The 8,185-nt window shown below is 58.0% G+C and overlaps 1 pseudogene; it reads left to right on the forward strand.

Moving 5' to 3' along the window:
• Positions 1-5,151: 5,151 nt before the first annotated feature.
• LOC146429632 (GTP-binding protein Rhes pseudogene) lies at positions 5,152-6,608 on the forward strand (annotated as a pseudogene).
• The last annotated feature ends 1,577 nt before the right edge of the window (positions 6,609-8,185 follow it).

Raw genomic sequence — 8,185 nt, forward strand, 5'->3', positions numbered from 1 at the left:
CCTCAGCACCCCAGGAGACCTCAGCATCACCCATTTCATCTCCTGCTGACCCTACAGCTCTGCTGTGTCACCCCATGTCACCCAAGGAAAAGCTGTGTCGGTGGCCTGAGGAGAGGCAAGCTCTTTGCTCCAGCCAGTAATCCCAGCCAGAGCAAGATAAGAGATGTTATAGAAACTCCTCTGAGCCTGAGAACAGCTACACTAAATCCCTTTAGTCCTGGGCAGGGTGTTTGTTTACGGGGAGACTGGATTTGGTTACCCGAGGTGGTTTAGTACAGGCTGTCCGTGGTTCCCTGCAGGCTGTGACAGGAAATGGGCCTGGGGTCACAGTGGGGTTACAAACCCCAGCTGGCCTCTTTGGCATGGCACAGGTCACCTGGAGGAGGGGTGAGGGGGAGAGCACCCCTGCCAGGGTCAGCTGTGCCCCAAACTGGGTGTCACAGGGGCTGAGCTGCCTGGCTGGTGGCACCACAGGTGACATTGGCATCCACGAGCCTGGCTGTGAGCTGGATCAGCAGGACGTGCCATGAGGATCACCCTGAAGAGATGAGTGACGCCAGCAGGGATCTCCTCCCATACATCCTCCAGCATCACTGGAGGATCCCAAACCCTCTCAGCCCTCCCCTCTCCCAACCAGCTCCTGCCTCGGAGCCCAGCTGGCACTGGGGGTCACCAGGCAGGACTGTGTGACCTTCTCCAGTGCCAGCACCCCCGGGACCCCCAGACAGGGCTTTCCCTGTCAGAGCAGCAGGTGGCCCGCGGGGGAACAGGATCCGTGCGGCGCCAGGCTGTTCCCGACGGGAGCAGCGCACGGCTGATCCATCTATGCATCCTGCGGCCCCTCCGAGCAGCTATGGGGGTCGGGTTTCTCCTCTCACCTGTCGCTAAATCAAAGGCCATTTGGATTTCATCTCCGCCACAGGCAGGTTTAACCCTTTCGGGTGCCGCTGGTTGTCCCCTCGCTGCGGGGAGGACCTGCCTGGCTGACCCTGTCGCTTCCTCTGTCCCACACAGCCCGGGCTGGCCCTTTGCTCTGCCCACACCAGGCAGCAGCTTCTCCTCCCCTCTCCTGTTTCCTCCTGGTCTCCCATCCAGGGCTCACTCCAGGTGACCCCACCAGGCTGTCACCAGGCTGTCACCTGGCCACTCCCTGCAGTAATGGCAGCAGCTGGGGACACACCAGGCAGGGCACATGGTGTCACTGGGGTTCCTCATTACTGCTCACTTCCCTCTCAGCACCTCAGCTGGGACACTGGAAAACCCAGCTGGGAATGCAGCCACCTTCACATCCATCGGGCAGGAACAGAGGCAGGGGGACGAGGTGAGGGGTGGAAATGTCCAATGTCCACCCAGGCTGTGTTCACTGCCCCTGTGTGCTGGTTTGGGGTGCAGAGGCACAGGGTGCTAAGGCACTGGGTACCCTCACAGCAGCCTCCAGAAGCTGGCTCAGGCTCCTGGCAATGCTGCAAACTGCTCACCACCACATTGACAGCGATGCTTCACTGCCTGCCAGCACTGGGGCAGGCCCAGGGCTCCTGTCACCCCATGTGTGACCAGTGGTGCTGATCTGGGGCACAGTGTCCAGGACTGGAGCAGTGCCCAGCACCAGCAGCTCCAGCGCCGGGAACATCAGCTGCAGTTCCCTCTGAGCACAGAGATGTGAGCTCCCCACAGCACACCAGGCACAACACAGGCTGTTCCTGACTGTAAATTGTCTTTCTCACAGCTCAGAGCAGCAGCAGAGCTGGGGAGCCCTTGGCCAGTGCACAGGGGTCCTGTGCTCTTTTGGCTTCCCCCTCTCTCTGTCACTTTAAGGCACCAAACAAGGGCTTGCAAGTGAAATAAAAATGAATGTTTGTGAAGGATGTTGCAAACCTTGTCAGGACATTAGGATGTTTTTTGTGAGAGCTTCACTCATGCCCTTCCAGCAGTGAGTTCAGTGGGCTGGTTCAGGGACAGAAGAGGCACCACAAGGTCCCATGGTTCCAGTTTCAAACAGTCCTGAGAGAGGAGCAGATCCCAGGGTTTCTCCTGTCCTGAGTGCTGTTGGCTTTTCCCAGGAGCAGGGGGTCCTTCCTCTGCCCTCATCCCTGTGCTCCCTGGTCCCTGCACCAGCTCTCCCCCAGCAGCACACGGTGGGAAGCAGCAGCTCACACACACCATTTTCCATCATTCTGTCCCAAACTGCCCTCTCCTGACTGCCAAACACTGCTCAGCCCGTGGGGCTCTGCTCAGGCAGGGACCATCCAGCATTCCAAGCTCGGCTGATGGCTCTGCTGAGCCTGACAGTGATTGGGATCATCCCTCCCCTCCCACGGGTACCCCACTGCTCCACGGCTGCTGGCCCTGCAGGGGGCTGGCTTTGGGATGACCTGCTTGGTGCTTCCCCTTGCTCCAGACCTGCCTGTGATGTAGGGTGTGTGACCCCATCTGCCCCAAACCCACCCCACAGCTCACTCCTGCTCCAGCCCAGCTCCTGCCCATCACTGCTGCTGTCTCTTCATCCTTCCTCCCTTTGCCTGCTCTCCTCCCTGCCTGCTCAGGGCTCTTTCCCCTCCCTGCTCCCTTGCAGGCAGGTCACTGCCTCCCTCCCTCATTCCCTGTGTCCCTGGGGCGTCACGGTCCCCTCTCCTGTGGGGACAGCCCAGGGCACGCTCTGGCTCACTGCTGGCAGAGGCTTTGCCCCTGTCATGCTCCAGTTCCTGTGGGTGTATGATCCAAACTCCACCTGGATTATGAAATCCCACAGGGGATGGATCCTGGTCACTCCCACGGGCCATCCTGATGGGTCCCTGCAGATGGACACTCAGCTCATGGGATGCATGAGGGCTCTACAGGGCTCATCCATCACTGTCCCCATCTCCAAGTGCCCAGAAAGGCCCTGTGAGTCTTTCCCTGGGGCTAACACAAACTGAAATAATTTATTTTTTTAATAGTACCTGACCCAAGCGGGCCAGCCTTGAAAAACAGAAGAATTTAGGGTCATTACTGAGCACAAAGAGCTGCAGTGGAAAACAAGTCAATGTGTTCATCCTTCCCTGTCTCTTCCCTTCCCTCTCAGTCCTCCTGTGCTTTGCTTTCCCTGCTGTCAGGGGCCATAAGCTCATACAGAACGAGCTATCCATGCAAAAGGCCTTTGGAAATATTCATTGCTCATCTCCTAACAAGATTACCCTGAAATCCTCCATTGCTCCGAGGGAGATTTAAAACCTTTCAGGCTCTCGGTAACCATAGCAGCACAGATGTGAGAACTGAGGGGAGACAAGTGATGTGAAAAATCATTGGGGATGCAGAGCCTGGCTCTGTGTGGCTCTGTGTGACTGTGTGTGTCCACACTGCCACAGCTCTTCATCTCCCAGCCCAGGCTGGCCCTTCACCCTGCCCACACCAGGCAGGGCAGCTCCACCTCTGCAGAAATTTGGAAACCATCCATGGATGGCATTGCTGCCTGGCATCTGCCAGCGTGTCCATGCTGCTCCTTGCCTGGGTGCCAGCAGGAATGGGGGTGGCTCAGAGCCAGGACGGGGTGCTTGGAGCTTGGGGTGCTCATCCCCTCCTGCCACAGGTTCCTCCTTCACCCTGGGCATCACTGCTGCACCTGTGAGAGGGACACTGGGTGTTGTGAGATTGAACAGATCCATGTTTTGAGGCCCTTTGGAATGAAATGGGAAAAGGAGTAGAAGCAAGGGCATCACAGTCCCCAGCACACCCTGAGAGCCTGGGGAGTTTTGCTACAGCAGCTGCGAGGGACTGTGGGAAACCCCTTTCATCTCTCTTGGAAACACAAAGAAGCATTAACCAAATTATTTTCTATTTAAAAAATAGGGGTTTGGCTTTAAACAGCTTCCAAAAGGCTGGCTGGGATGACTTGTCCTGCCCTGCTACCTCGCTCTCTTTGGCTTCTCATTTCCACTGGTGCTGGTGTCACACCAAAACCCCATTACTGCTTCCTTTGTGCACCCTCTGCTCATCCACCCCTTCTCCTGCTCTGGAGCCTGTCAAGGTCCTACAGCTGTGCCACCAAATCTTCTGCATCCCCAGCTCCTTCCAGCTCCCACAGCTCAGTCCCTGGCATTGCCTTTGGGATCTCCTCATGGCTCAGAAATTGTCCCCAGAAAGCTTCATTCTGGGGAGTGAAGTGCATCAGCAGGGGATGCCATGGGGCACTGGACACCAATCCCACTGTCAGTCCTGCTGGGGACCCAACCTTCCCCTTCTCCCAGGGCAGCCTGAGGCCAGGACAGCACTCTGCTCATCCTAATACAACCTCTTGGCTCTCCTAATACTAAGACTAGCTGGGAAAGCTCCAAACATGACTAAAACATAATAACTGGAGAATTAAGAGGCAGGAATAATTCTAGTGAAAAGGGTTTTGTAATCAAGAGAACAAATTCATCCAGAACTAAATGCTGGAACTGGCACTTGGCTATGGAAAGAAATCCAACAGCATTAAAGCTCCAAAACCCCACACATCCACAAATTTAGGATAGAAACTTATTTGAACTTCTCAGCAAGTTTCCTTTGTATTTGCACTTGGCATAAATCAGCTTTTGAGACAGCTCTAGCATGGGATGGGAGATGTGCTGAGCAAACACACCTGGATGGGGCAGCCTGCACCTCTAGAGCAACCCCACTGCTGGGTCACAGCTTCCTCCCCACAGCTCCTGGCATCTGCTCCCGGAGAGCGCCGTGCATCGTTTTCATGGAGATTCTATTTCCCCCTCTGGTTAAATATTTCACAAGAATCACCGGGTAACTGACAGCTGAATGAGGAGGTTATGACAGACGGGAGAGCTTATTTTCCCCCTCCAGCCAAATATTTCATCGCTCCACTGAAGACCTGGGCATGTTGGCAGCATCACTGTCTGCAAACCCCAGGGATGTGCAGGGAATGCTGCGGGTGTCACCGTCCAGCCCCCATGAGCCACCCCACGGTGGGGATGGTCACCCAGTGTCCCTACTGCCCGCCAGCCCACGCCAAGCAGCTCCTGGTGAGCTGTGGGGAGCTGGCAGTGCCGCGGTGCCTCAGGCTGGCCGTGCTGCCGGCAGCAATGCAGCTCTGCCGCGCTCCGGCGGCTTTCCAGGACTGAACTCCGCGGATTGGCCCGGAGCACCCCGCTCTCCTCCCTCCCTGCCCTCCCTCCTCCAGCACCCACAGCCCACGGAGATTGGACAGCGTGGTGCCACATGGCAGAGAGCAACCGGGATAAAAAATGAGCTGGACTCGGGGGTTGTAGAGTCCGCAGCAAAGCGGGCAGGAGAAGTTCGCGGAGCTGTGGCACCAACATTCCTTGGCTGCGCCGAGCCGGGGCGGGGAGCACGGACAGACGGACACACCGGGGCTGCAGCCACCCAGGGACACCTGTGGGGTGAGCACCAGCTGCGGAGCATCCCGTCCCCTCCGTGCCAGCCATGTCCCTGGTGGTGAAGGAGAAGAACCACGTCCGGCTGGTGTTCCTGGGAGCTGCCGGTGTGGGCAAGACATCCCTGATCCGCCGCTTCCTGCTGGACACCTTCGAGCCCAAGCACCGGCGCACGGTGGAGGAGCTGCACAGCCGGGAGTACGAGGTGTGTGGAGCCACGGTGAAGGTGGAGATCCTGGACACCAGCGGCAGCTACTCCTTCCCGGCCATGAGGAAGCTCTCCATCCAGAACAGCGACGCCTTCGCCCTGGTCTACGCCGTGGATGACGCCGAGTCCTTCGAGAGCGTCAAGAGCCTGCGGGAGGAGATCCTGGAGGTGAAGGAGGACAAGTTCCCTCCCATCGTGGTGGTGGGCAACAAGGCGGAGAGCGGCGGCGAGCGGCAGGTGCCGGTGGAGGACGCGCTGTCGCTGGTGGAGCTGGACTGGAACGGCCGCTTCCTGGAGACGTCAGCCAAGGACAACGAGAACGTGCTGGAGGTGTTCAGGGAGCTGCTGCAGCAGGCCAACCTGCCCAGCAGGCTCAGCCCCGCGCTCTGCAAGAGGAGGGAGACGCTGCCCAAGGAGCAGGCGCTGCGGCCGCCCATGAACAAGACCAACAGCTGCTCCGTGTGCTGAGCCGGCTGTGGATCAAGGGAAGGCGCCGGCAGTGGCTGCAAACTCAGGTGGGATGGGTGGGGAGAAGCTGCCTCGGCCAAAACTACCCCTGCTGCCTCCCACCCCTTCCCTCCTCTTCCCCACTCAGCCCACGGGAGCGCAGAGGGGTGGAGGTGACGAGGAGGAGGGAGCTGGGAAGGGTGTGGGGAGGGAGAATTGCCAAAAAAGCAGGAGGCTTACCTGGGGAAGGGCTGTGGGTCAGCCAAGGCGCTGTGTGGGAGCTGCAGGCACGGGCAGGGGGGACAAACGGGGCTCTGGCAGATGTGGGCACCTGCAGCTGCACCAGCCCTGCTGGTGCCACTCTCCTGGGGCACCTTTAGGTCTCGTGTCACCTCGTCCCAAACACCTCTAACCTCCTGGTGTGGCACCAGCACCCATGGCACATCCAGAGTCCAAGCAGTCCTGAGTGTGTCCCTGGTGTAGAGCATGTGATAGGCTGGTCTGTGCATCAGTTTGGTTTTCTCTATTCTCTTTTTGTCTGTTTTTTTTAAGCATTCCCAATAAATAAACTGTTGCAAATGGAGCTGGAAGTTGTCTCAGTTTCTTTCTCCTGTATTTCAGGTGCTGCAGTGCCTGATATCAGTGTTTTATGCTCTTATCACTGCATTTTGCTTTCCCTCCTCCATGCTCCAGCCCTTTGTGGAGTGTCCTGGCACAGGGGGAGCCTCCCCAGCTCTCCAGCCTCCCCTGGCAGTGTCAGGACATTCAGAGTTATGATTTTTCTAATAAATTAACCACACGGAAGTTTTTACCAAGCAGGAGAGACTAACAGTAAAACACCTTCTCACCTCGGAGTACAGAAAATAACAACCAGCCACGGAAAGACAGCTGATCCACTGAAATAAAAACACAAACATGTTAAAAGGAGATAATAAATGGTGTGGGGGAGGCACAGAAGGGCTGTATTTGCTGTGCCCTGCACTGATTTCCTCTCCCCTCACACAGCCCATCGTGGCTGTAATGAGCACTTAACCTGCTCAGCAGTCACACACACACCACAAACAGAGATATTAAAGCTCGGTGGATTAAAGAGTCTCCCTCCAGCTGCAGACCCAAGGGAGGTGGGTGGTTTGGGGTCTGCAGCTTTGAGAAGCCCAGCCCTACAGGATGGTGTGTCCCTGCTCACCTGCTGATCCCAGAGCCTTCCCAGAGGAGGTGACAGCAGGGAGAGCCCAGCCTCGCCGTGGGTGTCACTTGCTGGGACACCCTGCTGCCACCTCTCCCGTGGGCATTGCTGCAGTGACAGTGACCTCTGGGCAGGTAAAACCCTTCTCCTGCAATCTGGTGTGGGGTGAGGCTGGGGACAGGCAGTGATGGGGACAGCTGGGGGGGACAGGCAGCAGAGGGGACAGGCAGGTGCCACCAGGAGCTGCTGTGGTGGCTCAGGTCACCCTCACCTCTGTCCCACAGCCACTCACCTCGTGCTGCCACCACGACGCTCTGCCAAAGGATGTGTCTGTGCCTCACCCAGCACCTTGGGGACACACAGAGCTACTCAGGATGGAGAACCAGCTGGGGAAATGGGGCTCCTGCCTGCAGGGGATGGAACAAGAACAGGTCAGACCCGATGTGTGAGCCCACAGCCCCCTCCTGTGAGATCCACCTCACCCACAGCAGGGCTGGCTGTGATGGGTGCAGCCACAGGGATGTACCCACCAGAAGACACTTGCCATGGCCAGGCAGGGACAGAGCAGTCCCTGCCAGCCCTGCCACCCTCAGCCCTGGCCATGCAGTGCCTCTGTGACCCCACCTCTCACTGACCAGCTGGCCCTGCAGGGCTCCCATGGCTCCAGGGAGGGTTTTGGTTTGGTTTGGTTTGGGTGATGCAGAATCAGGAGCACCAGGCCCTCTGGTTCACAGCTCTGTGCTAAGAGCAGAAGGAAACCTCTCTGCAGTGTAAAAAGAGGAAGCTGGGATGAGCAGGGCTGGCTGGCAGCATGGTATGGATTGCAAACAGCTCCTGTCTGGGGCTCCCCAGGCTCAGGATGGCACAGCCCCACGAGCTCCCATGGGGAGAGGCTCCCTGTGCCCCATCCCTGCCTTCCCTGGGCAGAGCAGGAACCCCCGGGGGCTCCAGAACCCCAACTCCCAGCCAGCCCCAGCCCAA

Source organism: Lichenostomus cassidix, chromosome 18 (genome assembly GCF_008360975.1).
Source record: "Lichenostomus cassidix isolate B80296 chromosome 18, HeHo_3.0, whole genome shotgun sequence".
NCBI classification, from domain to species: domain Eukaryota; kingdom Metazoa; phylum Chordata; class Aves; order Passeriformes; family Meliphagidae; genus Lichenostomus; species Lichenostomus cassidix.